Source organism: Olea europaea, unplaced genomic scaffold (genome assembly GCF_002742605.1).
Source record: "Olea europaea var. sylvestris unplaced genomic scaffold, O_europaea_v1 scaffold1031, whole genome shotgun sequence".
In the NCBI taxonomy this organism is placed as follows: Eukaryota; Viridiplantae; Streptophyta; class Magnoliopsida; order Lamiales; family Oleaceae; genus Olea; species Olea europaea.
This window is the reverse complement of record NW_019227643.1, coordinates 471,894-495,236: the sequence shown is the minus strand read 5'-3', so window position 1 is coordinate 495,236 and position 23,343 is coordinate 471,894. Positions and strand designations below refer to the sequence as shown.

Genomic DNA, 23,343 nt, shown 5'->3' with positions numbered 1-23,343 from the left:
TTAAGTATTGTAAAAGTCCGTTTGATTTTTATTTTTTTAAAAATGAGAATGAAAAAAATAATTATTATGGGATCCACACAAAAATAAAAAGTCAAATATGATAATTTTATATAATGAATAACGATCATATTTTTTATTTTTGTAGCAAAAAAATGAGAATCAAATCGGTCCAGAACTCTTGCATAATTAAGGGCCGTATCATAAGAACCCCCGACCCACGCCCCCGCCACCCCTTGTCTTGCCTTTTTATCGACATATATTAGAAAGTAAGCCAACCTGGATTTTAGAGAGTTAAACAGGAGAGATGGAGACTGATAGCGTTTTCAGTCTTTTCAAATTTGTAGTTGGGGAACCAAATTTTCTCAGTGATTTTCTTGAAGATTTATGACAAATGAAAGGCTACCTAGTAGATCACTTATAGATTATAGATATGGGTGTACGTAGATTCGCCGTCAAATATAACGGCGAAAACGACGTTAATTCGCTCTTCACAAAAGCTACATGGGCAATTATCAGCTCAGCAATCATTGTCCTACTTCTGGTCATCCAGCTAGCCTCTCCTACTCCGCAAACTATACTCGAATATTCACCGCGGAACCTGCGAAACTCTCCGGAGAAACTGCTATTGTCAACTATCAGAGAGCTTTTTCTTGAAGAAACCTAGATCGTTTTATAAAGACAGGTAAGGGAAAAGTCATAAGTTGCTACCTTCAAAATTTTTTTCCTATTTTTCCCTTTTCTTGATCTTTTGTGTTTTCTTGATTATACTCTATCTGAGCAGCTGGTTTCAAGTAATTACCAGAATTTTCGCTTTGAAAAATCAGTTTGTAATGCTGTTTACATGCAAAATCAAGAATTTCTTTTACAGTTTAAAGGTTTTTTCTTTTTCTTTTTTATTTTTACTATTTAGTGAAGACTTTAAAGTAGTTGGTTCGGTTATTCTTTAACTTCACGAAGTGGATCTGCATATGGGTTTCGCAGCTCTTCAGATTTTTTGGTCACTGCAAGTAGAAATATTTGCCTAAAAGTTAGGGTTTCTTTTATTATACTGCTAGGCTACAGTATACAGCCCAGTGATTTCGTGTTGTTCTCATCAAGTTTTCGGTGCTGAATTAAAGCTTTGCTTGCGAAAGTTGAAGTTATTTATGTCTCCAAGATGTGCATATGATATAAACAGTGAAATGCAAGTCGATATACTGGTGCTTAGCAGAGAAATAGCCTTGGTCCAAGACATCACGCACAGGCTTTTCTTTCTCTTTCTAGTTTACTACTCAGATTGCGTACAATTTACGCAAGATTTTTTGCCCAAAGTTTTGTGTTTTTAGGTTCATATGATTTTTCTTCTGCTATTATTCTCCAAACATGGGTTGCTGTCGTCTCTCTCCACATAGGGACTAGGGTGATTTCTCGATGGGAATCTTGTGTTGTACTTATTATTAACGGTGACTTATCTCCTTCCTGTTGAAGGTTTTACTGATGATACTAAAATTGTTTAACATTTTGGTCGGATATATTTTGTCTTGAAAGAGTGGAGCATTAGTTGAAATTCTCCTTTATCTCAGCAGTTCATCGGGAACAATATGAACCAAGAACGTGATAATTTCAGAATTCAACAAAATTTAGCACAGGTTTCTGTCCACGATGGTCTAAATTACGAACCCGTTCAACTTCGAAGTTGTAGGAATGAGAACTCATGTTATGAGTCATCTGAATATTGTTCCGAAATGCTTTGTTTTTCGGCGAACTCACAAGCTTTATTGGGGCATAAAGATGATGTTATAGTTCAAGAACCCGACGGCCGGGTTGGAGAAGCTTCTTTCGGTGACTTTTCACACGCAATGTCATCTACCTTCAATACTTCCGCTGTAATGAGTGGTGATCCACAATGTTTTAGCACTTGGAAAAACAGTGCTTCACAATCAAGTAGTGATTGGATGGCTGATCCGAGCCGAACTCTCTCGGGTCCTTTGGATATGATCCAAACTGGTTATCATGAATCACATTCTCCGTTGATCAACTCATTGGGTGATATTTCAACTCAGAATGGCCAAAAGCCTTATGGGAATTTGCATTGTACTTCTTCACTTTACCAAAGTGCACTCCAAGATGTTACTCTGGACAACATTAGAACCACCGGCCTAAAATTGGCTTCTTGTAGGGAAAATAATGACAGAGAAAGCAACCAAGCTTCGTGGGCAGTTGGTGGGAGTGAACTACTTCTTCTTCCAGCCTGTGCCGATCAATTGCGCCTTAAAAGTGGAGTGGAGTGGTATGGTGGATTGGAATATGGAGAAAGTAAGAATATTGATAGAGACCACACGACAACTGCAAATGTTAATTCCAATTCTCAGGCCCTCTCTTTGTCACTTTCGTCAGTACCATCACCAAAAGTACACATGGAGCAGACTGTTGAGATGGACATTTCTGCATGTTTGCAATCTAGAAATGTTAATCTTAATAATGTCCCATATTTATCTTCCAATCCAAAATTTTCATTTGATAGTAAAGTTTCAGAAAATTTTCCGCAAAATATGGTGGGAAATTTGACTTTCTCTCATCGAAACCCAGGCCCACTTGGTCCGTTCACTGGTTATGCTACCATTCTCAAAAGTTCAAAATTTTTGAAGGCAGCGCAACAAATGATGGATGAACTTTGCAATGGTGAGAATTCTAAGCACAATGAAATGCACGAGGCTTCACCTGAGAAAACTCTTGAAGAAGTTGGGGTTTTTGGTGATAGTGACTGTGCTCTTGGACCTGTACTAAAAGCAGTACCTGGTGATTCTGGCGGCTCGTCCTTTACAATTCATAGTTCAATTGGGAAGACTCAGGAGCATGGAGGTATGAGCAGCTCAATAGATTCTCACTGGTCTGAATATTTACAGAAGAAGGCTAAACTGTTGTACCTGAAGGACGAGGTTGGTTCTCTTGACTTGCTTATCTCTACGAACCATTTTCAAGGATATTTTTTTGACACATGGATGCTTTTGGCATGTGATGATATGCAAGATATATTTAGTTTTAATTAAACAACAAATGGTGACACGTTTTATACTTTTATTAATGGTAAAATAAATAAACTGCAAATTAGGAAGGAGGCTTAACACTCTCCGTCCTAGGACGAGGATAACATGTGAATGTGAAATGAACCTACTAACACTTCATGCAATCTAGCAATACGTCTCGTTGCTTTCATATTTTATTGCTTGATAGTGAGCCTTAAGATTTTTGGTAGCCATGGTTGCGGAAAATGGCATCTCATTAGGGAAGAGGGAGCGACTTCATCCATCTGTCATCTAGAAACATTTTATGCTCAATCCATCAAATCTACAATTCACTAATTGTTGGGAAAATATTCCCAAAGGAGGAATGCAAAACAAAGAACAGAAAACGAGGCACAAAGAGATAAAAGAAAAATTAAGCCCCCGTTTGGTAGTGATTTTTCACCCCCCAAAAATTGATTTTTTTTTACCGTTATTTAATTATTTCTGCCATCATTTTTCTCACATGTGGCCCACACTTTTTTTTTCCAATGATCAAAAAATTAATTCCTATAATCACCATCGAACAAGCCCTAAACATGATTCTAAAAACTGCTGATGGCCCCAAAAGGATACTTAATTTAACTTACAAAACCTCACAATACAAGAGTTGTTTGTGTACACAAAATTAGAACATTAAGTACTTGATGTATGCATACTCATAGTTTTTACTCTCTACTTTGCTCGCTCTAATTTTGGTTGCAGAATTCTGTTCTGGGCCGTGCTCTTCACCTGGGACATTAATTAGAGCAAGTATATATAATAACACTTGCAAGAATACTAAACCTAAAATAACTTAGGTTAGTTTTCCTTCGTTGTTTGGGCAAGGTGGATACTTTATTTCTTTCCTTAGACACTAGCCATAGCACGTCTCTGATCAAACTTACTCTAATTAGATTATGTTGTAATGTGACCCAAATTCTAGTGGATATTGGAGTTCTAGTTGAAGTGGTCTTTAATAGATCAAAATTATGGATTGGGAGGAAAAATCGTCGCATTTTTGTTAGCCTGCAGTTAGCTGGATGCTCGAGCGACACAATAAATTTTCAACAGAAAGTTCTCGCACGCTTGACGCTTGAGCGGTAGGGTTGTTGCCCGCGTATTGCTCGAGGGACAAGTTTCCAGGTTTTGCATTTTAGCGCGTTTTGGACTCCTATTCAACTATAACTTGGTTTCTGGGGTTATATAAGCTACCGACTTGTATTGTTTTCATAATATTCGTATAACATTTTGAGAGCTTTTGATTTTAGTTGAAAGTATTGTGATCTTGTTGTAAATACAATTTCTATTGATTATAATGGGTTTCTCTTTCTTTGACTGTGGTTTTTTCCATCTTGGGTTTTCACGTAGATCTTGGGGTTCTTAATTTTGTTCTTGTTTATTTCATTCTTGTCATAATTTTCTAGTCAAATTCATAACAAGTGGTATCAGAGCGAAGGTTGATTATTCTGCATGGCAATGATGAAGCACGATATTTCGTTATGGGATCGAAACACGAGATTTACTTTATGATAAGTGAAGATGCGAGTAGTTTTTGACGATGGATTTGGAGGAAGCCTTGGTTTTGATAAGATGCCTTCTATTTGGACGCAGGATAAAAAGTAGTGTAGGGATCGGAAAGCGCAATCTTGAATTCATCTACTTCTATCATATCAATTTTTTTAAGGATGTTCCCAAGGAGAAAAGTGTTGCTATGTTGTTGAAGTTGGAGCAACTTTTTGTGATGGAGCTTGACCAGCAAGTTACACTTGAAATAGCGCTTGTATTCTCATTGGATGTCCGAAGGTGTGTCATTGGATGATCACTTAACTTGTTCAAAGAAATTGTGGTCAATTTGGAGATATTGGCGGTTAAGTATGATGAGGAGGATCTGGTATTGATGTTATGTTTATTGTCGCCATCATGTGACTTTTAGGGGGGTGTATTCAAGTGAGAATTTTAGTGATTTTTTGGGATTTAAAAATTTAGGTTTTCAATGTAGACTTTTTAAGACTTTAAAAGTATTGGTGTATTCAATTGAGATTTTTACAGACTTTTAAAAGTCTCTAAAAGTCGAGGTGTATTCAATTTAAAATTTTTAGAAGTCCGTGTAAGTTTTGGGGTATTTAAATCTTAATGATTTCTAGGTACTTTTAGTCTCAGGTGTATTAATTTTTAAGTAAACATTACTCGTATAAAATCTCAAAATTTGTTTCTCATTAATCAAGATTTTTGGAGATTTTTACCAAAAAAAAGATGTGAAAAACGTAGTTCAACACAATTTACACCTAGAGGAGGGTGAATAGGTGTTTAAGTTGAATTTCTAACCAATTCAATAATAAAAGCCACAAGTCACAAATATTATTTTGTCCACAGATTAATTCATGTGTTTTAGATACTATGTTGAAATTCCGGAAACAAATAAAGTGCAGCAAATGTAACGAGCACAATTATTTGATGACGGAGAAATCCCAATGTGGGTAAACTCTGGGTTCAAGTGAGTAGGAATCCACTATAAATGAAAAAGGTTACTTACAATCCGTCAGATTCAACTCACAATAGCTTTTCTGATCTCCTGATTTTATCTTTCTCAAAGCCCTCCTGGTATGAGTGATCCTGCACCAATTCCTAACTCTTAGCCCTCCTGGATTGTATGCAACACCAATACCCCGCTTTTGATCTCGTCTATCTCCAGTGGATTTAAGAGAACTCCCCGTTCTCCAATAATCGAAATCCCAATCTCCTTCCTTAATTTTCAAGAATCCACAAAAGCTCTAGAAGATTGTGTTTACGGTGTTTGATAAGGATGATCTTGGTGTTTTTATATGATTGCACTAAAGATCAATGATGTGGAATTAAAAGTGGGATTCAAGATGTAGATATTTTTCTTCAAATTCAATCCTTGAGAGAAAACTGAAAAACGGCACAGTACCATTTATATGAGAGGTTTCTGGGTCATATAGGTCAGTTAAAAATCTCAAAAAAATAAAAAAATATGGTTCTGCAAATAATACTGTTGCTCGAGCGAGAAGCGAGCGACGCTGTTTCGCTCGAACGAAGTAGGAGCGATAAGCGAGTGAAAGGCTTTATGTTTCAGATGCTCGAGCAACCACTTGGCGAGCAGCTACCGAAACTTCGACGACACATGTTGCCCTACTTCATTACTCAAACCCTAACATAGTTTGACAGAATTGCTACTTAGTCCCCCCAATTTTTACACATGTACAAATTGACTCCTAAGCTTTAACTATTTACAAATTGATCACAAACTTTGAAACAATTATAATTTGACCTTTTTCTTCACAGAATTGCCAACACAAGAACTAACAATATGTATTTTTTTTATATTTCTCTTTCATTTTTCTTCTACTAACATTAGAGTTATGATTAAAAATTATTTTTCTATTAATTATATTTGTTTCTATTTATCTCTCTTATCCCCTGTTTGGTACTCATTAAATTATATTCCATTTTTCTCTTTCCTACTTTCAACCCCATAAGCTTCAATAAAATAATATTACTACGTAAATCGAAAAATTTTCCTTCTTTTTTAACAACTCATTTTTTAAAAAAACCACTATTCTACTCATTTTCATTTCCAAAAAATGTGGGCCAAATGGGAGCTTATTGTTTCTCTATTTTCTATGAAAAAAATTAATTGGATTCTTATAACTTTTTTTTTCTTTTTTCATTCATTTTTTTTTTGTGAAAAATATCTATTTTTATTTAATTATAAAATTTTATATGGCAAATTTATAATTAAACTTAAATATATTGTTTTTCATTTATTTTTAAAGGTATATTATATTAATCATATTAAATTTACACACACACACATATACGTGTATGTATGATAATTTTGATGATTATTTATTTAATTAAAGTTTTAAATTTTTATTCTTTTTAAAAAATTTTTACGGGGGGAATGGGAATGTGAAGGGAAATTGTTTGACATTTTGCACTACATTCACGTGAATTCTGTTTCAAATGAAAGCCTTTAAAAGTTTTTTGAATTCAACTAAAGTCTATGAAAGTTTTAAAATGAAAGTTTATAGATTTCGACGAAAGAATTTCACTAAATTTATACAAATCTACTAAAAATCCATGAAAGCAATCACTTAGAAAAAAGTCTATCAAAGTTTCTACAAGTCAGGGCACTTACAGACGTCAGGCATGGTACTGAAGCGAAATCTCATATCTTTGAGTACACTTGACTTGAAGGGTCATAAATATAGTAGTGAAGGTGAAGTTTTGAAGGTGGGTCGAGGTGCTTTTATTGTCATGAAGGGACAAAGAAACTCTACACAGTTGTACATTTTGCTGGGTTCCATAGTTATTGGAGATATAATAGGCTCTACTTCTTCCTTGACTGATGAGGAAGTTATAAAATTTTGGCATACTCAACTTGGGCATATGAATGAGAATTATTTGGCAGAATTGAGTAGTAAGGGACTTCTTGATGGGCAAAAGACCAGTAAGATGAAGTTCTGTGAGCACTCATGGTTCCATAGTTACAGGAGATATATCAAACTCTACTTTTTCCTTGACTGATGAGGAAGTTACAAGACTTAGGCATATGCGACTTGGGCATATGAGTGAGAATTGTATGGCAGAATTGAGTAGTAGGGGACTTCTTGATGGGTAGAAGTCCAGTAAGATGAAGTTCTGTGAGCATTGTGTTTTTGTGAAATAGAAATGAGTAAGATATACTGCAGAAAGACACAATTGGAAGGGAACACTTGAATATATCCATTCATATATGTGGGGAATGGCCAAGTACCTTCAAGAGGTGCTTAATATTTGATAAATGTGATTGGTGATTTCTCTAGGAAAGTTTGGATATTCGTAGGGGGGAATGGGAATGGGAAGGGAAATTGTTTAATATTTTGCACTAGATTGACAAGAATTCTATTTCAAATGAAAGCCTTTAAAAGCTTTTTGAATTCAACAGAAGTCTATGAAAGTTTTAAAATGAAAGTTCATAGAAATCTACGAAAGAATTTCACTAAATTCATATAAATCTACAAAAAATCCATGAAATCCACGAAAGCAATCACTTAGAAAAAAGTTTATCAAAGTTTCTAGAAGTCATGACACTTACAGACGTCAGGCATGGTCTAGAACTAAAGCAAAATCTCATATCTTTGAGTACATTTGACTCAAAGGGTCATATATACATTTGTGAAGGTGGAGTTTTGAAGGTTAGTTGAGGTGCTCTTATTGTCATGAATGGACAAAGAAATTCTACGCAGTTGTACATTTTGCAGGGTTCCATAGTTACAGGAGATAATAACAGGCTCTACTTCTTCCTTGATTGATGAGGAAGTTACGAAACTTTGGTATATGCGACTTGGGCGTACGAGTGAGAATTATATGGCAGAATTGAGTAGTAGGGGACTTCTTGATGGGTAGAAGATTAGATAGATAAAGTTTTGTGAGCATTCATGGTTCCATAGTTACAAGAGATATATCAAGCTCTACTTCTTCTTGGCTGATGAGGAAGTTACAAGACTTAGGCATATGCGACTTGGGCATATGAGTGAGAATTGTATGGTAGAATTGAGTAGTAGGGGACTTCTTGATGGAAAGAAGACCAGTAGGTGAAGTTCTGTGAGCATTGTGTTTTCGGGAAATGGAAATGAGTCAGATTTACTACAGAAAGACACAATACGAAGGGAACCCTTGAATATATTTATTCATATCTGTGGGGAATGGCCAAGTACCTTCAAGAGGTGCTTATTATTTGTTAACAATGATTGGTGATTTCTCTAGGAATGTTTGAATATTCTTCTTGAAACAGAAGAGTGATGCATTTGGGACCTTTAAGAAATGGAAAACAATGATAAAAAAGTAGACTAGAAAGTAGATTAAGCGTCTACACACAGATGATAAATGGAGTTTTGTTCAGATGAATTTAATAGCTTCTGCAATACTAAAGGTATTTTGAGGCACTCGATAGTGATTGGAAATCCTCAACAAAATGGTGTGGCAGAACGGATAAATAGAACTTTGATGGAAAATGTTCATTGTATGCTTTAAAATTATGGGCCGTCTAAGATTTTTTGGGTTGGAGCTGCTGCTACATTAATCTCTAACCCTTAATTGCCATTGAGAAAAAGATACTAGATGTATGGTCTGAAAAACCTTGTTATACTGATTTGAAGATTTTTGGGTGTTTGCTTATTTTCATGTGGATAACGAGAAGTTGGAGCTTAGGTCTAGACAGTGTCTTTCTCAGATATAAATCAACTGTGAAGGGCTTATAAATTGTGGTGTCCTGATATAAGAAAGGTGATGGTTAGTAAAGATGTAGTATTTGATGAACTTGCTATGATTCATGATTCACCTCGTGGGATTCTGATAAAAATAAAGAACGGAATCATTCAACTCAGGTGGAGTTGCAAATTGGTTCATGGGAGCAATTTGAAGTTTCAGAATAGCCTACTTTAGAGCAGTCAAGCTCTGAATTGACGGATAGTAATACTTTGTTTATACCATCAGTAACATTATAGTATTCAATTGCTAAGGATGGACCTTGTAAACAGATTGGACCTCTGCAAAAGTATGGAGAAGTAGACTTGGTAATGTATACTTGTCTCCCTGGTCGGTCGCGGCCAATTCGTCCCAGCAATGGCTATAAAATGGCGTAGGTAGCGCACTCCAATAGGATGGAATTGCTTGTGGCGGGGAACGTAGGCAAATTTAGGCAGTGGATGCAAGCAGACTCAAGCAAAGGACGCAAGCAGCCTGTTTTGGCAAAACGTAAGTAGCTTTCTTAGCACGGAGGTGGGGTTTTTCTCGGTCAAAACCAGCCATTTGGAGAGGAAAATACGATGGCCTACAATCGGATGTTTTGCGGGTGCAAGTTGGCAAGTTGGCCAACTTGTACAATTTGTCCACTTGTGCTACTTATCCACTTGTGTCACTTGCAAGATAATGACAACGTGGAAGCAAAATTCATGTTGGCCACTATGAGAATGACTAGTCCACTTGCATGAGAAATTGTAGAAATTTGTCACTTGATATCAACTAGCATGAGTTTGAAAGTGACATGCAACTTGCATTGGATGTGTAGAGAATTGTCACACGATCAAAGGAGGTTAATACAATTTGCAACCAATGAAGACCATTGGATCACAATTAATTTTGGCCATTGATTCCAAGATGACTTGCAAGGTTTTTCCTATAAATAGAGATGTAGTTTCATTCGTAAATCATATGGAGTGAAGTGAGTTGAATACTTGAGAGAGATTGTAAAGTTTTCCCTTTTATTTATATAAAAAGAAAATTCTCCCAATTTTTTTTTTTATATTTCCTACTTCAAATCCTCTGCTCAAAATTGATATAAGTTAGCCTCATTGGTTAAATTATTTATGAGTGTTGAAAGGTTGACTCAACATTTTCTTGTGAGGGATGGGAATTCTTGAACGTTAAGGTCGCATGGTTCTAGCTGTTGGGGCGGAACAAAACTAGGTCCGTGACAGTATGCTTTGAATGTGGTTGAAGAAATTAATTCCACTAAGGATTTTGCTATATATGTAGATACATTTAGTCTAGCACATGGTTGATTGCTATGCAAGAGGAGATGGAGTCATTGAATAAAGGATAAAAATGTTGTCTGCTTCAAGTGGGTGTTCCAAAGGAAAAAAATGGACATCAGCGATTGAAGATGCTGGGTATAAGGCCGATTGGTAGCAAAGGGCTACAGTCAAGTTCTAGGTGTTGACTTTATAGATGTGTTTTTACCGGTTGTAAAGCATAATTCAATTCTGGCTTTATTTGGGTTGGTTGCAAATAATGAATTGGAACTTGAACATATGGATATCAAGATAGCATTTTTGCATGGAGAACTTGAGGAGTACATTTACATGCAACGATTGGAGGGTTTCATAGTTTCTGGGAAGGAAGACCATGTGCTTGTTGAAGTTATCATATAGACTAAAGCAGTCGCTGAGGCATTGTGCTACAAAAGGTTTGATTCATTCATGACTACTTATAGTTTCAACAGAAGTAATTATGATAGTTGTGTGTACTTCACTCACATATTTGTTACTATATGTTAGTGACATGCTCATTGCAGCGAGGGATAAATTAAGGTTAGGAAGGTAAAATCTCAAAATAGTAAGGAGTTTGAAATGAAAGATTTGAGTGCAGCAAATAAAATTCTTTGTATGAAAATCTTGAAGGATAGGAAGACTGGCAGATTGCATTTGAGTTTAAAGGTTCAATATGTTGAATGCTAAGGCTCTTAATACTTCGTTGGCTGCCCACTTCAAATTGTCATTTAGATTATGTCCTTAATCAAATGAAGACATTGATTATATGTCTTAGGTTCCTTATTCCGATGCAATTGGTTTGTTAATGTAACTATGGTTTGTACAAAATCAGATTTGGCACATATATTCAGTGCAGTTAGTAAGCACATGGCAAATTCTGGCAAGGAGCATTGGTAAGCAATGCAATGGATATTCAAATACTTGAAGGGTTCAACTAATTCTTGCTTGCATTTTGGTAGAAATATAGCTGGAGTCATTGGGTAGTTGGATTCGAATTATGCAGTGGATCTTGATTAAAGGAGATTTCTTACAAGGTATGTGTTTACCCTTGGAGGCTGTGCTATCAGCTAGAAAACTACTTTGCAAAGTACAGTAGCTTTGTCTAATACATGGCTATTACAAGAGCATGTAATGAGGCTATGTGGTTAAGGGGTTTGATTGGTGAAATCAGTGAAGATTTGCAGATTTTTACAGTATATTGAGTGCTATTTTTCTGACTAAGGATCAAATGTTCTATGAGAGAATTAAGCATATTGATGTAAGGTATCATTTTGTGCGTGAAGTAATTGCTCGTGGTGGTACTATAGTGAGCAAGGTTGATACCAAGGATAACCTTGCTAATATGATGACAAAATCATTTTTCATTATTAAGTCTAAGCATTGTTTGAAATTACTTGGTGTTTGTCATTGATTTAGTCCATTGGGGCTTGTTTGGAAGAGGATTAGTGTTTGCTTTGGAGATCAGTTTTTTGGAATTCCTTATATTGGAATTTGGTTCAAGATGGAGGTTTGTTGTAATGTAGCCTAAATTCTAGTAGGTTTTGGAGTTCTAGTTAAAGTGTTCTTGAAAAGGTCTAAATTATGGATCAGGAAGAAAAAGTCATCGCATTTTCGCTAGCTTGCGGCTAGCTGGATGCTCGAACGACACTAACAGATTTTTGACAATTTTTGCCCGCTTGTCGCTCGACGCTCGAGCGGCAGGGCCGTCGCCCGCCTATTATTCGCCTGTCGCTCGAGCGACATGGTTTCCAAGATTCGTGTTTTAATGCGTTTTGGACTCCTATTCAACTACAACTTGGTTTCTAGGGTTATATATATAAGCTACGACTTGTATTGTTCTCGTAACATTCATACAACATCTTGAAAGCTTTAAATTTTAGTTGAAAGCATTGACCTCTTGTTGTAGACACAATTGTTATTGATTATGGTGGATTCTCCTTATCTACCCATGGTTTTTTCTCGTCTTGTGTTTTCACGTAAATCTTGATGTTCTTGATTTTGTTCTTGTTTGTTTTATTATTGTCATAATCTTCCTGTCAAATTGATAATAGATTAATTTATGGTGCTAAGTTTATATCATTAATTAGGAAACTTTCAAGGAATCAACGTTATTATAACTAAGAGTCAACCCCAACGCCAATTTCTCAATATCCTTAGCAATACTTCATACCCTTTGTTATCGTAGAAAATGTAATATGGACAACAATGACAAATCTAAAGAGACTATAAGTTCAGGGCATACATATTAAATAGAAAGCACAGGGGATTACTCTTTGTGCGGAGGGTGTGAGCTGTAGGGTTGAGGATTTGAGTTTGGTCTTGGTGGAGGTCATTGTGGTGGTCGGTGTTTGATGGTGGGATCGAAAATGGGGTTTACTGTTGGTCGCCTTGTTTGTGTGACTGGGGTTGACTTGGAAGATATATATTTTCATCTTTCTTTTTTAGTTTTCTCCTTCTTTGAAGTTGTGGGCAATTTGTCTTTTCACAAATATTAAACGGTCTTTTTAGGTGGTTTTTGATCAGTACAGGCCATCCACACCACAAAACTATAGGGTGAAGGAGCTTAATGCCAAGAAGGAAAAGTTGGGGATAAAAGTGCAAAATGTTCTATAGGTTTGGGAAGATAGATGCAGTTCAGCTCAATGATGCGGTCCTAATTTTATCACGGGGTTGTTCCTGACTCCCTATAGAGAGCTAATGGCTTGTCGTTTGCACGAGAAAAAATGTGATACAACTATGATTCACATTTGTTCAATTTTTCTTTCAATTTTCTAATGATTTGACTCTGAACATTGAAAACTGGATGATGTTGCCCCATACCTTGCAATTTTTTTTATTGCATTGTAGGTGTGTGTCTCCTGGGGACATAGCAGGGGGATTACATTAGGAAATTTTTATTTTGCTCAAAGTTCTTGATCCAAGGACCCTCTGTTTATTATATGGATTATGAGATGTGTTCTTTTTATTGGGTACTATCTCATTGAAATTTGTTCTGATCATGGTATGGTCTTTGTATTTGACTTCTCTGTTATTCCCATTTTAAATACGAACTACCTGGTAAATTTGAATTATCTACCCAATGTAGGTTGCACATATTTCTCTTTACTTGAATGTATGAAATGTACAAAAGAAAAATATATGGATGCACAAATGTTGGAGATTCTATTGGCTTTTATTGATTCTTGAATTGCTTTCATTATTATTTGTTGACGACAAAATTGTAATAAATAGATTTTTAAAGTTAAGCAGTCATGAATATACGCGCTTTATATTGAAAGCATCTCCAATGCCTTTCTAAAGTTGCTGGCATGTATGGATGTAAATTTTGGTTTTCAGAAATGGATTATGTATAAACGATGGTGCTAGTGGTACACAGGGGTGTACCTAAGCATGTACACCTTTCTCACATGGGGTGTGAGATCCACTTGAATAAAAAATACTTATTTGGGTGGATCCCACACCCCATGTGAGGGAGATGTACACCCTTAAGTACACTCCATTATGTACCACTATATTAATTCATGTATAAATTATACCTCAGTTGGGAATAAGAACTACTGGATTTCATTGTGGTTGTTGGTATCTCTGTAAATGGAGATCTGTCTGGTTGCTTAGAAATAAAAGTCCGAGAGACACATAATTGTGGATTCTTCATGGGTTATTTTGCTACAAGAGCTTATTTTGTGACTATTTGATATTTGAGATTAGTTAGGATATTTTGCAATATGGATACTTCATTATTTGAGTGCTCATGATAATTTATGGTGCTTTAAGTGTGTGTCTGTTTTATGTTTATTCTACGGCCCGTCAAGATACCGCAATATATTTATCAAGTGTTGTTTTATTTGAAGGTTTGCAGAAGGTACAAACAGTATCATCAGCAGATGCAAATGGTAGTTTCATCCTTTGAATCGGTGGCAGGTCTTAGTGCAACCACTCCATATATATCTATAGGTCTAAAGACCGTCACCAGACACTTTCGTTGTCTAAAGAATGTGATAACTGACCAAATCAGAAGTGTAAGTAATGCCTTGGGAGAAGATTTATCATCCCTCACTGCTGGTACAAGCAGTAGTAAAGGTGATACGAGTGGTTTGAGGTTAAAGTTCGTGGATAAAAGCTTCTTCCAAAAACAGAAAGGTGGGTGCTATACGGGCTTTATTGAGCCCCAACAACTTGTCTGGAGGCCCCAGAGAGGCCTACCAGAACGTGCAGTGTCTGTTCTTAGAGCTTGGCTATTTGACCATTTCCTTCATCCGTAAGTCTCTTTTATGTGCCCATCAACTTTTTTGTGTTGCTTTCACCTGAAAACATACTGAGGCACATGATGCATCATATGTATGCTCACTCAGGGTTTAATGAAAGTAAAACTTATTTTTGTGTAGATATCCGACAGACACCGATAAGCATATGCTGGCTACTCAAACCGGCTTAACCAGAAACCAGGTACTTGGCGTTCATTAGACGACTAAAATCTTATTGCCTGCAGGCTGAATTCCTTGGCTTTGGTTGATTTTATAAATGCCCGGAGCCCTCTCCCCACGGGCAGGCTGCTTGCCTTTCATTATAGAAGACATGTACATGCCCGTAATAATTGAGCTAAATTTCATGTTTCATACTAGGTTTCTAACTGGTTTATCAATGCTCGAGTTCGTGTATGGAAACCCATGGTTGAAGAAATACACATGCTAGAAGCCAAAGGAATGATGGAAACGGGATCAAATGCTTCTAAAACCGATGGGAAATCCCCAACTGAAGGTTCTACTCAATTGAATGGCATCCAATCTTTTAGTACGCGTGGCATAACTGCAGTTTCTGATGAGAAAATGGATTGCTCAAGAATTAGCCCATCAAAGTGCCAAGGGGAGGGTTTGAGTGCAGATTTATGGAATCACAAGAAGCGACCAAGAGTGGAGTATCATACTCCAGATAACATGGATGGATCATTTATGGGTTTCGTGCCTTACAACCGTGGTGGACTGGAAATTGGAGGGCTAGGTGCAGTTTCTCTGACCTTGGGTCTCAGGCAAAGCGCTGGAGAGTTCCCAACAACTGCAGCCAGAGGATCATCTAAGACAGCATATTGGGGGCCAGACCATTCATGATTTTGTAGGGTGGATTCATGCAGTTGCATTGCATTTGGTGGTGGTAGTGATGAAATTAGCTAGAAATAAAAGCCCAGAAAAGTCACTAGAGACTATTCTGCAAAGCTTAGAAAATCTGTAGAATCAAGACGAAATAGATGGTTATCCTGATTATATTACTGGAGAAAAAATTGTATATTTGAAGGGTCAATGATGTGAAAATCTGTAGGAGATGTATATATTTGAAAGAATTGGAACCTTTGCTTGTGTGGCTAGAATGTGGGATCCAGCTTCTGGTCCATAACTGCAGTAACACGATATCAATTCATAAACGACCTTTCCAATCTGTCTGATTTTGCTTAGAAAAGTTGCAAACTGAAACTTTTACGGTTGAGAAATATGACTTGCCTCTCTATCATAGTAGTTTAGAAGGGCTCATATGATGACATTTTTGCAATATTTAAAGGTTTCACGATTGAGAATGCTGCATTTATTAAATAAGTTCCAAGTCTCAAGAACTGAACCTTGTAAAGTGGAAATATTTACTGCTTGCTCAAGAGTCAAAATTCGAAGAAAACCATAAGAGTTGATTCTTCTTTGAGTGCTAATTTGGCTAGAGTCAGATCCACGACCATAAAGATGAGAGATTAAGAAAAGACAGGACATAGCAAAGTAAAGAAGATTGTTTTTGTTAGCACTGTTTACCACTTATGGATGGCACGTAATATGGGAATTTTTCAGGATTTAAAACCAAATGTTGCAGGCATCATTAATATGATCAAAACACACGTATACAAAGCTATGTTCACGTTGTATCCGTATGTTTTGATTCAATATGAGTATTTTGCAATTGACATTTAGATCTCTTGTTTTGTTCATCGTCTCATGTTGTAATTAGCAATTAGCCCGGGTATGTTCGGTGTACTTGTCGTTGGATTTAATTTTTGCTCACCCGGATATGCCCGGTGTACTTGTTATTGTTCGATCTTTTGATTTCCCAAGTATGCTCGGAGTACTTGTAACTCAATTTTGATTTATGAATTTCACATTTACCGATAGAAAAAAAAGATGAAAGATTAATGGAGGTCACAATATTTTGATAAGAATTGGTATCTAGACTCGGGAGCTACAAAGCACGTGACATTGGACGCTTCAAATTTGACAGCTAAAGAAGAGATCATGGGAAATGATAAGCTACATAGGGGAACGTAACAAACCAGGTTTGTCTACTCACATATTGGATTTCGATCACGTCATTCTAGTATTCCTTAATATCAATAGCTACATGTACCGGCAATTACCAAAAACGAAGTGTCACTAAATTTGCTCAGGATAATAGAGTTTTCTTTAGTTTCATTCTCACTGGTTCTTTGTCAAGGATCTATTTACCAAAGAAATTCTCTTGAGCGGAAAACTATATGATTCTTCTCAGATAAAAAACGGAATTCAAGTTCTTCACATCAGTCCATATCTGAATCAACTTTTAGTTCTTTTGAACCATGTAGTTTACTAAAAGAGGTCCTTTAATAGTGAAATTATAAACCTAACTACGCGACTTATTCACAGTGGCATCAAAAGTAATGATTCATTTCATTTATAACGTCCAATGATGAACAAAATAGTTTGGCGTAAAATATACTACTAAAATTTTAAATCAAAATCAATAACTAATTTAACTACAAATTTTATGGGATCAGTAACATGTTTTATCAACTTTTATAAAATTTACTAAAAATTTGATTTTAATTACACCAAATTAGGGATGGCAAAAATATCCCTCAAACCCACTACCCGTGGGGCCCTGCCCCGATTACCCACTAAATCGGGGATCAGATGCGGGGTGAGGAATTTCGCCCCCAGGCGGGAACTTTAAATCCTTGTTTGATTCTCATTCTTTTTAAAAAATATTTTTCTCTCACTTCTTTTCAATCACATTTTTTAATAAAATAATATTACAGGTAAACCTAAAAAATTTTCTTATTTTTAACCACATTTTTTATCAATCTACTATTTTAAAATGCATTATTAGGAAATAATAGGGCTCAAACAGACCTAAATAGAAAAATTCTATGAAAATTCATTAATTCTAATAGAAGATGACAACTAAAATTATCTAAGGAATATGATAAACAATAAAAATCTTAGTTTACCAAATATATTAGAATAATTTAACTTTTAAAATTTAATAAATTAATTAAACATTTTAACAACTATATTATTAACTCACTTGAATGAATGGAGGTATTAAAATGAATTATCAAAAACTATATAAAAATAAATAAATTTAAACGGTACGAAATGAAGCAATCGCCCCTCATTAAATGGGTAACGGGGTGGGTATGGAACGAAAAAATGCTCGACAGGACGGGGACGGGGGAGCTAGTCCTGTCCTGAACCTACTCAGTTGCCATCCTTCCACCAAATAGGGGCAAAGTACTCTATAACACTACAACACATGCATCGCACGTGTCAAGGCTTGGGACGAAAATAAAGTCAATCACAACCAATCTAGAATGAGGAACTTTCTAGAGAGGTTTTCGAATTTCATGCAATGGTCTCCGAGTTGTGGCCCACATGGTCATTTTAGGTTTCTTTTCCAAAAAATTAAATGAATAAAAGATATTTTGGATCGACAAAACTTGGATACTCTATTAAATAATGTATTTGTACCAACTACCCATGGACTAATCAACAATCGAATGAGACTGAAACCAAGCGAGTGCATGAACGAGGCAGGGGTTTGTAAGCTCCCTTCTGCAATCAATACTAAAGAAAGCCCTTCTCCCTTCTATTGACTTTTGTCCCAATTCGCCGAAAGCTACAATTTCATGACACTTTTCATGTGATCCAACTCATCTTACAACCCAGAATGTCGAGATAGCAAGAGGCCCCCAAATTTTCTTCTATTTTTAAATACAAATATTATCTCATTAAGATAAGTTGTTTAAAACTTGCGGCGAAACAGAACAAAGGACTACAATCAATCTAGTTCCGATCAACTTCAAGTTAATAGCATAAAAGCAAATGTATAAGCTACTTTATTTCTAACTGTAATAACCCAAGTTACAAAGTATTGAAAAGATAATGTTATATTCATAAATTAAGTGGTATGCGTGTGACAAAAGGGGTCCTACATCGATCGATATGACATCAACTAATTAATTGATTGACCTTATTTTAATTAAACAGTCATTACATTTTTCTACATATGTATGATTTTATTCATAACCAATGTATGTTTTCAAAACCCTATCCAAATCACCTCTTCCTCTCTTACACTCATATTCTCTCGTTTGGCAATTGATTTGACCGTCGAAATACAAACAATTGTCAGACATTTTTCTCAATCGACGACCTTTGCTTTTTGATGGGGTGCTTAGTGTACCGGTAATGTCTAAGCGAAGGGGATGTAGTTGAAATTTTATTGACGCATTTTTCAAGGTCAACAGATTGACATGTTTAACCATGTTCTACCACTTACAAAAAGGTCAACAGATTGGCCTATTTTTCCTGTCTGTTTCTCTAACCCCCAAAAAAAAAAATAATGTCACTACCCTTTTCCGCATCATTTACTAAAATAATGATCTCATTATTTCCTATTCTAGCAAAACCACCCATCAGAGCCATCGTTAACCATTGGTCCTTAAAGCGTATTCTCAAAATCCCTATATCTATAGCTGTAGCGGTATCTGAAAACATATCTTGAGGACGCCCTAAAGCGCTCATGGTATCATTATGAATATATAAACCAAAACTGTGAAAGCCTAGAAAGATACATGCCCAGTTGAGATGTGATATGATTGCATCACGATGTCTAAGGACACGATCTAATAGATCGTTGTATCGAGTAGTTGGATCATAGTCTTTTGACCTTTGAGGGGGAGCCTCTTGCAGATGCCTCTCTTTATAGAAGGCTCATTGGTCGCCTTCTATATTTGACTATTTCCAGACTGGACATTATGTTTGCTGTTCACAAATTGAGTCAATTTGTTGCTCAACCTAGACAACCACATATGAATGCAGTTCATCATCTCTTGCAATCCATCAAAGTTGCCCCTGGACAAGGAATTATGTTTTCAGCCTCATCCTCACTTCAGCTTCAAGCATTTACAGATGCTGACTGGGGATGATGACTGACTTCTGTATTTTCCTTGGAGACTCCATGATATCTTGGAAAGCCAAGAAACAAAGCACTATTTCCAAGTCATCTGCTGAAGCTGAATATCGTGCCTTAGCCTCAACAACAAGTGAACTCATCTGGATTCATCAACTACTTCGAGATTTTTCAGGTTGCAACCAAGGTTCCTGTTCTCATTTTCTGTGATAACCAGGCTGCCATACACATTGCAAGCAATCCAATCTTTCACGAGCGAACCAAACACATAGAAATAGACTGTGACTTTGTTCGAGATAAGGTAAATGATGGCTTTATCAAGCTGCTCCCGATTAGGACACAACACCAGTTTGCAGACATCTTTACTAAGCCCCTTCCTGCAAATTCTTTGTTTCCTTTATTGTCCAAGATGACTATCATTAATCCTCACAGTCCATCTTGAGGGGGAGTAATAGAATCCAGTTCATTCCAGCTCACTTATCCAGCTACAGCTCACATCAGCAGCTCAATTTAGTTAGTTAGTTAGGGCTGTTGGTTGCACGTGTCATCTTTGTATTGGTTGTAAATATCAGTCAGTTAGTTAGCTAAATTTCTGTTAGTGTTGATCTCTATTTATACGCCAATGTAATACATTTTCAGATTGAAGAAGTTAGTTCAATAAAGTGCATTCTTCTTCATTTTAATATATAGGAATTAAAGATTTTTGATTCCCGAACCTCGATCGACATTCTATGAATAGGATAATTCACACATTTTATCGAATTGCATCAGCTTCATCAACACCTCTATTGGAGCTGTGAGGATGTGTGCCCTACAAGCACAGTCAACATGAGAAATTGATTTACAGGCCAGAAATGTTTACTTATTAGATTCTCTATTTTGTAATGTCTGTCTCCCGCTGAACTTGGATTTTCGTTAACTGCATATCTACTACATATCAATTCATATGATTTCTTCGCGTCCCATTCCAGTACAATTTTGTACAGCCAAACCACAGTTTTATTTATCATATCATGGTATACATATTTCATTAAAGCACTACATGTGCACGCCACACACACACACACACACATTTGCGGAAGCTAGTTATATACATTTGGTTTGGAGTGATATCGTCACCACCTTCCAGAGTTCATTACTTATGTAGGGCAGCTGGTGCGGGATATCGGTGGTGAGGTTGACCATCCTCAGAATCAGGATATGAAGTTTCCGTTACCGTTTTCTGCTGCCCTTCCTCATGCTCAAGATTGAGCTTTTCGGCCATTTGAGGTGGATATGGCCCCTGGGATTTTGTCAAGCAAGAGCTCATAATCAGTAGCATTAAAACCAACAGTAAGAGCCTCTTTTTAGCCATTTTTGCAGTCTCCTGTTATGCATAAATCAATCACAATCAATTTTTAATATGAGAAAAAAATTGTTCGGGATTATTAAGCCCTATTCCTTCCATTTATAGTGGTTCACTATCTATGTGAGAGTTACCTTCGCGTATTGATCTAAGTTTTCTCATATTTCTCACACTCAAAATAAGTAGTCTTAAACCTTTTAGTAGTAGGAATATACAAATCAATCAAATATATGTAGATACCTCGATGTACTCCTGAACTCCACACAATCCAGCAGAATTTGTATATTAGGAAGCTTTAGATATTGATAATTTACATCCTCTAAATAGGATGCTTGATAAGAGCCAAGTCTAAGTCGAGTACGATGACATTCAAGGGTTTATATAGTTGTAATTTCTAATAAAATCTGCTGATGGGGTCTCCACCAAATGAGGCAAGACAAAGTGGGATGCCCTATTATGCCATTAATCAGAATGCTCAAAATGATGAAGTTGGAGGAATTTTTTTTCCTACACAGATAAATCCATCATTCAAGTGGATTGATATAAACAAACAGTCTAAGGATCACAGAAAAAACCAATGTTTCTATGTTTGGCTCAGGTTCATTAATACTCGGTCAATTTTTGTCTACTGAGATCCACAATTACTAACTATATATACTTAGGTACCAACTATTTTTAATTATTTATAATTTAAAATGTTTATAAACACTTATCAAACATGCAATTACCAAAAAATAGTGTTTTTATTTAAACAAATGCAACTAGAAAACTGTACATGCATAAAATCTTTCGTCAAGATTTCTTGTACTCAATTGGAAATCCTCACTACATGACCTAGACTCCTTTATAAAAACAGGAAACTCGCTAGTAAAACGACCATTTTGAAAACCGATGTCACGTCAAGTCAGCTCGGCACTATAAATATGGTTAAATAACAAATCAAGTCCAAACACGAATTACCCCAACAGGCATTTGTTTTTCTCGATCAATTTCGAACATATATAGAATATAGATTCTTTCTCTAATGGACAGCATTATTGACAGTACTCACCTACACTAATCTTAGGGGTTCCAATAATATTATGGCTGTTACAATTATTTATTCCTAGTGTCATACTGCAACTTGAGGATACAATTTTGGGTGAAGTCTGAAAGCACCTGCACAATCAAGAGTTGTTTTGGATATGCCTCTAGTCTAATCACAATGAAGACAAAATAGATTTCGTGTTATGGTTTGTGCTGACTGGACTTTTGAAGTTGAGTAACAAAACCATTAATCATATAAAAGTTTTGGATTTAATTAGTTAAAGTTTTTGGTTCAATGATGCGATTTTGTGTAATTGCATCCCTACAGGTTTCTGGATTTGATTAGTCAGTTTTTTGGAAACATTGATTTTGTACATTTGCAAATCTATTGAAAGATACTGAAACAACATATATTTTATTTATTTATTTACTTTATTAAAACTAAAAAATACAAGGGAGACACTATTTTCATCCATCTTACTTTTATATCCATCCACTTTAAAAAAGAAAAATATCTATAATTATATTTTTAACATTATGCAAGTTTACTTAAATAGGCAAGAATAAAAATTAAACAAAGAGAAAGATGTTTTATTACCTAGAACATGTAAAGATGATGTTTCGGGTAATGTTTAGCGCGGCATTTATACAATCAAATATATTGATGCTTGACTATGATGGAATTGTTGGAAATGGTGTTTATTAATAAACCAATTCAAAAATGAATGAGAAATTGTGGTTTTGGAATAGTGGCACCTGTTTGGAAGGTTGCATGGTTTGGCTCAAATCCTTTCATCACACCACTCCATTCTCTATATAAAGGACCCCTTGGATGACTTTGAGAGTACACCATTTTGCATATTGAGCATTCATTCTTCTCAAAATTGCAATTCTCTTCTTCTTCATCTCTTTTCATATATTATATTCCTTGTAGAGGGGAAACTCCGTCGAAAGTTCGCCGGATTTGTGGTTTGAAGTGCTACTACCACAAATCGAATCCGTTGTATCTTGGGAGACAATTGCCGCCAACCGTGAGCACCGTAGCGGGGCAATATTGTCTTAAGGAGAGAGTAAATACACTTGCCTCGGATTTAATCTTCGTTTTCTACTCCTTCTTATTTTAATTTTCTTATTTGGTTTTATGGTTTTGTACTATATTTCCATTTCATAAATTTGTGATTTAAAATGCACTCACAAA

General features: G+C 35.9%; 1 long non-coding RNA gene and 1 pseudogene across 1 annotated transcript; one reads left to right on the top strand and one right to left on the bottom strand.

Annotated features, from left to right (window-relative positions):
• Nucleotides 1-286: 286 nt before the first annotated feature.
• LOC111372826 lies at nucleotides 287-16,021 on the top strand (annotated as a pseudogene).
• A 4,734-nt stretch (nucleotides 16,022-20,755) lies between these two features.
• Nucleotides 20,756-21,455, bottom strand: LOC111372799. The gene is made up of 2 exons (XR_002698827.1): nucleotides 21,360-21,455; nucleotides 20,756-21,140 (listed from the first exon to the last, which is right to left on the bottom strand). It is a non-coding gene; the product is annotated as an uncharacterized LOC111372799 (long non-coding RNA).
• Nucleotides 21,456-23,343: the final 1,888 nt, after the last annotated feature.